Raw genomic sequence first — 9,653 nt, 5'->3', positions numbered from 1 at the left:
CACATCGAAATGCTGGATAAATATACAAAATAGTAATAGTAATATGTTTTTTTAAATACATAGCTGAACTTGAAAGACAGGAAATTCTTTAAGTTTTAGAAATGGAGAGGGGAATTCAAAGCCAGGGCAGGAAGCACATGAGCTAACATCAGAATAAAGATGGTGGTAGTGGTGTCTAATAACCAGGGAACAAGGATGTAACACCTATAGAAGGCATCTCCTTGAGTCTCACTGAAACAGTAAGCTGGAACTAAATTCCACGAATGATCTGAGAAACCCTGGAACGACTACCCCTTGAGTAAAGGGGGCCAAGAAAAACTTTGACTTCTAGTCCGGAGAAGCAGCAGGGAATCTTTGTTGTCTGCCCATTACTCTGGGAGCAAACAAAAAATGTTCTCAAGAGAAACTGAAACTTTAAGCCTGTACTTTGTGCATGGAATCCAAATCAGCTCTATCTATTTCATATAGGATGCCCCAGCTAAAATTTTAATATGCTAACCCATCCTGTAATCCCTGGGGCCCTGGTTGCTCTGAAGGGATACTTCCAAAGCCTAGGACACTTAAAAAAAGTCACCTGCTGAAGACAACCACACAAAGAAAATTACAAACTACAATAGAAAATGATCCATCATGAAGTGGGCAGCACTACCAACAGGAGGATTAGCACCTCAAGAACTTCAGACAGTATAACAATTGAAAAGAGTTCAAGGCAGGAATGCTTAAAATGATAAGAGAGAGACACTAAAAAAGAATACGCAAACTCAAAAACAACCAAATCGAACTTCCAGAAATAAAAATATATGGTCACTGAAATTGAAAATCTTAATAGATATGTTAAACAAGAGATTAAATAGTAAATAAAAGAATTAGTGAATGAAGAGAAGATTTAAGAAAATTACTTAGAACATCTAACAATACATCTAATAGGAACTCCAGAAGTAAAGAAAAAAGAGAATAGGGGAAAGTCAACAGACAAATTTATAATGGCTGATAATTTTCTTGAACTAAAGAAAGCTATAAATCTTCAAATTGAAGAAGCATACTGAGTCACAAGCAGGATAAATAAATAAATACAAACCTAGCCACATCATAATGAAACTACAGAATGCCAAACACAGAGAAAATAGAAAAGGAAATGAGAGCAAAAAAAAAAAAAGATGATTACCCACATGGAGCAAATAACAGCAGAATTTCTCTGCAACATTAGAAGCCAAAATAGGATAGTATCTTCAAAATGCTGAGGGAAAAGTTGTCACAGTGAGACACACACAGTACTTCCAAAAAAGAATACTAAAGGAAGTACTTAAAAAAGAAAAAAAAATTCCAAAGGAAAGAATGGGATGCAAGTAATGAATAGTGTTATCAGTGAAACTGGTAAAAAATACATTTGAGCACAAACTAAAACAACAACAAAATGATTAATTTGAATGGGAATAAAGTTAAAACCAATGTGAAAAAAAATCTTAGATTTATAACCTGAAATATGAGAAAAAGGTGATTGGAGTTAAAAAATTTCAAGGTCCGTATACTACATATAACCCTGTTAAGCCAGTATACATATTGTATTAGTTTCCTCTGGCTGCTGCAACAAATTACTACAATCTGAGCAATTAAAACAACAGAAATTTCTCTCATAGTTCTGGAGGCCAGAGTCTGGAACACAGGTGTTGGCAGAGTCAGTTCCTCCTGGAGGCTCTGAGGGAGAATCCTTTCCATGTCTCTCTCCTAGCTTCTGGTGGCTGCCAGCAATTCCCAGCATTCCTAGACTTGTAGCTGCCTATCTCCAATCTCTGCTTCCATCTTCACATGGCCTTCCCTCTGTATGTTTCTGTCTTCACGTGACCTCTCCCCCAGGGTCTCTGTGTTTTCTCCTTTTCTGTCTCTTATAAGGACATTCATCTTTGGATTTAGGGCCTACCCCAATCCTAAATAATCTTATCTTCAGATCCTTACCTTATTTACATATATGCAAGGACCCTTACTCCAAATAAGGTCACATTTTGAGGTTTCAGGTGGACATATATTTTTGGAGGCCACAATACAACACATTACACATATTAAAATGTAAATGAAGGCACTAAAAACGTTTTTTAAAAAATGGAATGTATAATATCTAAACAAATAGAAGGAAAAAAGGAGACAGAAATACAGAAAAAAAATCTTCTTATAGGTAAGAAAGAAGAAATAAAAGCAACATAAAAGATTGGTAAAACAAGATGGTAGAAGTAAGTCCAAATAAATTAGAAATCACTATAAATATAAATAAGTTAAAATGCAATTGTTAAAAGCTAAATTCAGATTAGATTAAAAACAAAACCCGCACATACCATTGCTGCTCTAAATACTCTGTCTTAGGTCTCATTCTCTTAAATATCTTCCTCAGTGCCTTAGCCTAGCAAAGCAGATGTGCATTCTCATTTGACTAACGTCCTGAAATCATTTCACCTATGACATTAAGAACAGAATGTAAAATAAGATTACAGAAATAGGAAAAAAAAAAAAATCACTTTCAAACCAAATTTTACCTGATTCTGGAGGTAGAGGTTATGAATTAATTTTCCTAGGTCAGTTTCAAGATATTTTTTTAGGAAAGTACTTCTAAATGACTTAAAAGATTAGCAAAAGATTAAAACTATGAGATTTATTTTTGATTTCTCACACATCTTTATTCTTCTGGCAATTCTAGGTCTTAAAAAAAACTTCTTTAAAATTCTTGACTACAGAGAACAGATCTTGGTATCAAACCTGGTTGACTATGATTGATTTTCAATCATGCTGAGCACAAATTCTGAATGCACAGCATGGGTCAGCTTTAACGAGTTCAGAATACAAAAAAGTCACTTGCACTCTCAGAATACAAAAAAGTCACTTGCAAACACACACACACATTCAAAAGCTAGCTTCTACAATTTTATCTAAGAATAAGTATAGGTTTCAAAATAAAATATAAAGTACAAACTTTTGAGCACAGTAATGATTTTAAAAAGATGAAGAAAATTCAGTCAATGGGCTATTCACTTGTCCTCTAAACTTCCTTTCAATTAAAAGATAATAATACAGTAGCCAGTCAGCCCTAAGAGTGTGAACTGTTAGTTAAAAAATAATAATAAGGTGGAAAATATAACATATAACATATATCAATTCTTATTAAACCAAAAAGTCAGAAAAATCCTCTGCCCTAATCTCTCCCCCATCTACTCCTAATAATCCATAAGCGTCAGTTCACCTTTAAGGTTTCATTCAAAATGGTAGGAAGACAAATTTCTCCAACTGAAAACTTTGATTCTATTTCAGCAATCACAACTTCTAGATAAAAAAAAGGAAATCAACAAAAGCAGTGAAAATATACTAGAGTTAGATTTGTTGAATAATCAGCTGAGACGGAAAGAACAATTTTAAGTGGCAAAAGATTAAATGCATATTCTACTTTAATGGTCTTTTTTTTTTTTGAATGAGGGTGAGCTTGTTGCCTGTAGTCAGAATCTTCCATCATCCAAAGTCATTCTCTTTGAAGCCTGCAAAAAATAATCATTTAAAAAAAATTTTGTGTTGAAAACCTAGAGGAAATGGACAAATTTCTAGAAACTCACTACCTACCCAAACTAACACAAAATGATGTTGAAAATCTGAATAGACCCATACCAAAAGAAGAGATTGAAAGGGTAATTAAAAAAACTCCCAAAAAAAAGAGTTCTGGCCCAGATGGCTTCACTGGAGAATTCTATGAAACATTCAGAGAAGAGCTTACACAAGTACTCCTGAAACTATTTCAGGACACAGAAAAGGAAGGGATACTTCCAAATTCATTCTATGAGGGCAGCATAACCCTGATACCAAAGCCAGCAAAGACACCTCAAAAAAAGAAAATTACAGACCAATATTTCTCAGGAATATCAATGCAAAAATTCCCAACAAAATTCTAGTCAATAGAATTCAGCATTATATCAAAAAAATAATTACACCACAACCGAGTAGGATTCATACCAGTTATGCAAGCATAGTTCAACATTAGAAAATCAATCAACGGAATCCACCACATAAATAAAAGAATCACATGATCATCTCAATTGACGTAGAAAAGGCATTTGACAAAGTCCAACACCCATTCCTGATAAAAACTCTCAATAAAATAGGTATAGAAGGGAAATTTCTCAACATAATGAAGGGCATCTATACAAAAACAACAGTCAACATCATTCTTAATGGAGACAGGCAAAAACATTCCCCTTGAGAACAGGAAAAAGACAAGGATGCCCTTTATCACCACTCCTATTTAACATTGTGCTGGAAGTCCTAGCTAAAGCAATAAGGCAAGAAAAAGAAATAGAAGGCATCCAAACAGGTAATGAAGAAGTAAAACTGTCCCTATTTGCAAATGATGTAATACTGTACATAGAAAACCCAAAAGACTCCACAAGAAAACTACCGGAAGTAATAGATTCAGCAGAGTAGCAGGATGCAAAATAAACATACAAAAATCAGTTGGATTCCTGCACACCAATAAAGAGAACAGTGAAAAGGAAATCAGGAAAACAATATGATTTATAATAGCCTCTAAAAATATAAAATACTTAGGAATAAATCTAACCAGGGATGTAAAAGACCTATACAAAGAAAACTACAAAACAGTACTTCAAGAAATCAAAAGAGATCTACATAGATGCTTATGGATAGGTAGGCTCAACATTGTGAAAATGACAATTCTATCCAAAGTAATTGACAAATACAGTACAATCCCAATCCAAATACCAACAACATTTTTTAAAGAGATGGGAAAACTAATCATTAACTCTATATGGAAAGGGAAGAGGCCCCAGATAAGTAAAGCACTATTGAAGAAGAATAAAGTTGGAGGACTCACACCACCTGACCTCAGAACCTACTATACAACTACACTAGTCAAAACAGCCTGGTACTGGAATAAGGACAGATACGTTGACCAATGGAACAGAATTGATAACCTAGATGTAAATCCATCCATCTACAGTCACCTTATCTTCGACAAGGCCCCAAAGTCCATCAAATGGGGAAATGACAGTCTTTTTAACAAATGGTGCTGGCAAAACTGGATATTCATCTGCAAAAAAATGAAACAGGACCCATACTTCACACTATAAACAAAAACTAACTCAAAATTGGTCAGAGACCTAAATATAAAACCCAAAACTATAAAGATCATAGAAGAAAAAATAGGATCAATGCTAGAGGCCTTAATACACAGCATTAACAGGATACAAACCATAACTAACAACACACAAACTCCAGAAGATAAGCTAGATACCTGGGATCTTCTAAAAATTAAACACTTATGCTCATCAAAAGACTTCACCAAAAGAATAAAAAGAGAACCTACAGACAGACTGGGAAAAAATTCTTGGCTATTACAAATGTAACAAAATCTAATCTCTAAAATCTACAGGAAAATCCAACACCTCTACAACAAAAAGACAAATAATCCAATTAAAAAATGGGCAAAGGATATGAACAGACACTTCACCAAAGAAGACATTCAAGCAGCTAACAGACACATAAGGAAATTCCCACAATCACTAGCTATTAGATAAATGCAAATCAAAACCACAATGAGATATCATCTCACCCCGGCTTTACTGGCACGCATTAAAAAAAATAACAAATGTTGGAGAGGCTGCAGGGAGATTGGAACTCTTATGTACTGGTGATGGGAATGCAAAATGGTACAACCATTTTGAAAAACAATATGACACTTCCTTAGAAAGCTAGAAATAGAAATACCATATGATCCAGCAATCCCACTCCTAGGAATATATCCTAGAGAAATATGAACCATCACACGAATAGATATATGCACACCCATGTTCACTGCAGCATTGTTCACAATAGTAAGAAGATGGAAGCAACATAGATGCCCGTCAACAGATGAATGGATCAACAAACTACGGTACTTACATACAATGGAGTACTACACAATGTTAAAGAACAACGATGCATCTGCGAATCATCTCACAACATGGATGAATCTGGAGGGCATTATGCTGACTGAAATAAGTCAATTACAAAAGGACAAATATTGTATGAGACCACTACTACAAAAACTCATGAAAAGGTTTACATACAAAAAGAAACAATCTTTGTTGGTTACAAGGGATGGGAGTGGTGGAGGGGGAATACTAAATAGACAATAGATAAGTGGTAACTTTGGTGAAGGATTAGACAGTACACAATGCTGGGGAAGTCAGCACAACTTGTACAACGAAAGGTCATGGACACGTCCAAACTCCCTGAGGGACTGAATTGCTGAATGGAGGGCTGTGGGGATCATGGTCTCGGGGAACATCTAGCTCAATTGCCATAGCACAGTTTATAAAGAAAATGTTCTACTTCTACCTTGGTGAGTAGCGTCTGGGGTCTTAAAAGCCTGTGAGCAGCCATCTAAGATACTCCACTAGTCTCACCCTTTCGGGAGCAAGGGAGAATGAAGAAAACCAAAGACACAAGGGAAAGATTAGTCCAAAGGACTAATAGACCACAAGCACCACAGCCTCCACCAGACTGAGTCCAGTACAACTAGATGGTGCCTGGCTACCACCACTGACTGCTCTGACAGGGATCACAACAGAGGGTCCTGGACAGAGCTGGAGAAAAATGTAGAACAAAATTCTAACTCACAAAAAAAGACCAGACTTACTGGCCTGACAGAGACTGGAGAAACCCTGAGAGTATGGCCTCCAGCCACCCTTTCAACTCAGTAATGAAGTCACTTCCGAGGTTCACCCTTCAGCCAAACATTAGATAGCCCCATAAAACAAAACGAGACTAATGGGGCACAACAGTCCAGGGGCAAGAACAAGAAGACAGGAGGGGACAGGAAAGCTGGTAATAGGGAACCCAAGGTTGAGAAGGGACAGTGTTGACATGTTGAGGAGTTCTTAACTATTGTCATAAAACAATATGTGTACTAACTGTTTAATGAGAAACTATTTGTTCTGTAAACCTTCATCTAAACTACAATAAAAAAAAGAAAAAAGGAAGAATCTTTGATGGTTATAAGGGAGGGGAGGGGGGAGGATGGAAAAACTCTAAATAGACAATAGATAGGTGGTAACTTTGGTGAAGGGTAAGACAGTACACAATACTGGGGAAGCCAGCATAACTTGTCCAAGGCAAGCTCATGGAAGCTCCACAGACACATCCAAACTCCCCTGAGGGACCGAATTACTTGGCTAAGGGCTGTGGCGACCATGGTCTCAGGGAACATCTAGCTCAATTGGTAAAACCCAATTTAAAACAAAAATGTACTACATTCTACTTTGGTGAGTAGCATCTGAAAGAGCTTGTGAGCGGCCATCTAAAATACTAAAATACTCCACTGATCTCACCCCGTGTGGAGCAAGGGAGAATGAAGAAAACCAAAGACACAAGGGAAAGATTAGTCCAAATGACTGATGGACCACAAGCACTACAGCCTCCACCATACTGAGTCCAGCACAACTTGATGGTATCTGGCTACCACCACTGAATGCTCTGACAGAATAACCATAGAGGGTCCTGGAGAGAAATGTAGAACAAAATTCTAACTCACAAAAAAAAAAAAAGACCAGTCTTACTGGTCTGAGAGAGACTAGAGAAAATCGGAGAGTATGGACCCCAGACACCCCTTTAGCTCAGCAATTAAGTCACTCCTGAGGTTCACACTTCAGCCAAAGATTAGACAGGCCCATAAGACAAAACAAGACTAAATGGGCACACCAGCCCAGGGGCAAAGAAGAGAAGGCAGGAGGGGACAGGAAAGCTGGTAATGTGGAACCTCAGGTCGAGAAGAGGAGAGTGTTGACATACCATGGGGTTGGCAACCGATGTCACAAAACAATATGTGTACTAATTCTTGAATGAGAAGCTAGTTTGTTTTGTAAACCTTCATCTAAAGTACAATAAAAATATATATACCTAAACAATGTTAAAAAAAAATTAGTCCAAAACAAAAAGTTATTTTAAAAACTGTTTTGGAGAATTCAAAAATCAAAATATTTTACAACTACAAAAATTTCTACAATACTAATTTGTATAATTCATCTGTAAAATAAGGAACAATTTTCATAATTCAAATATATCAAGACTTGTTCAAAGTCAGTGATGCGGAGAGAGTACTAAACACTACCAGATACTAGGTTATTCTTAAGATTATATAAAACTCAGAGGTTTAAAAAATGTATTTTATAAGCTCTTTATTTATAACTAAAAGCTGGCAAAATTTCTTTGAAAAGTTAAATTTGATGGGTAGAAGCTATCCTAACATCAGCTACTGAAGCGATAAATAGAAAAGAAATTGTTGCCAACTAGCAAAGAATGAGGACTTATTTTACTACTTCATTTTCCGTGAAAAATTACTCTGAAAGGGCATGGGGAATAACCCTTATTTTCCCTTCACACTTTATTATAGACTGGTCACACTCATTCATTCTTGACCTAATTCTATTTTCAGAGTTTACCAAATTTTGGCTACCATCCACTACTTTAAGAACTTCTACTGTTCTTGGAAGGACTTAAGACTTAAAATGGAAAAGAAAAATGAGGAAAACATACCTAAGCATTAGTGTATAACTTGGAGGTGAGATTGGTGGTTGTTTTCTTTTTGCTTTTATTTTCCAAAGTCCTTTACAGTGAATGGCCACAACGATCATCATGTGGCGTAGTGCCTGATATTGCAAGAATCCAATATTATTGACTGAATGTTGAATGAGTATTACTTTTATTAAGGATTCAAGGTGCCTGCTAAGTTTTAGAACCATTATATATGATCACCATGAGTATCATTTATAGCTTTATAATCTATAAAGACATTCAATTGCTAGGAAGAAAGGACTTTAAAAATAGTTACCAATCCTAGGATCAATATAATTAGCACTGATTATTACATAAACAAGGGGAAAATAGGCCATTAAGAAAGTTACATGTGGCCATTTGGCTTTTGGGAAAAGGAAAAGACCAAATGAATTAATACATACATATCCACATTCATCCATAGACGACTCAAATATATAAGTCAAGATAAATAAAGATCTCACTTTATACAAGAGATTGGTTACTGGAAAGTTTTGTAAATAGTTTATACTAGGTTGAATCATATCTTTCCATTTTTATTTGATGATACTAATGTAAAATACTTTAAATCATTCCATCCCTTGATCTATACCAAAGTATACAGTGGTTAATAAGCACATTAATTTTACTAGTGGAAATTTGTTGTTATTAGCTGCCGTCGAGTCAATTCCGAATCATGGCAACCCCGGGTAGTGGAAATATTACTCATCAAATCCTCCTTTAATGTGAATGGATGTGTTTTAAATGCATTACTTTTTTTTCCCCATACAAAAATTTATACATACATTGTTATGTGACTCTAATTGCTCTTCCCATACTGTGACAGCACACTCATCCTTTCCACCCCTGATTCCCCATGTCCATTCAACCAGCTCTTAACCCTCTCTGCCTTCCCATCTCACCTCCAGACAGTAGCTGCCCGTTTAGTCTCTTGTATCTACTTGAGCTAAGAGGCACATTCCTCACGAGTATCATTTTAGGTTCCACAGTCCAGTCCAATCCCTGTCTGAAGAGTTGACCTCAGAAACTGTTTTATTTCTGGGCTGATGGAGAATCCAGGGGTCATGCTTTCC

At 36.1% G+C, this 9,653-nt stretch overlaps 1 protein-coding gene across 1 annotated transcript in view; it reads right to left on the bottom strand.

The window, feature by feature from the left end:
- Positions 1–8,615: 8,615 nt before the first annotated feature.
- FEM1C (fem-1 homolog C) overlaps positions 8,616–9,653 on the bottom strand; it is a 42,095-nt gene continuing 41,057 nt past the window's right edge. Inside the window, exon 4 of the mRNA XM_023731957.1 lies at positions 8,616–8,675. The gene's annotated coding sequence lies outside the window, so the exon portion shown is untranslated. The remainder of the gene's footprint in view (positions 8,676–9,653) is intronic.

This window comes from Trichechus manatus, unplaced genomic scaffold (assembly GCF_000243295.1).
Source record: "Trichechus manatus latirostris isolate Lorelei unplaced genomic scaffold, TriManLat1.0 scaffold00047, whole genome shotgun sequence".
Taxonomy (NCBI): Eukaryota; Metazoa; Chordata; class Mammalia; order Sirenia; family Trichechidae; genus Trichechus; species Trichechus manatus.
Note: the sequence above shows the minus strand (reverse complement) of the source record. Positions and strands in the feature narration are given on the sequence as shown.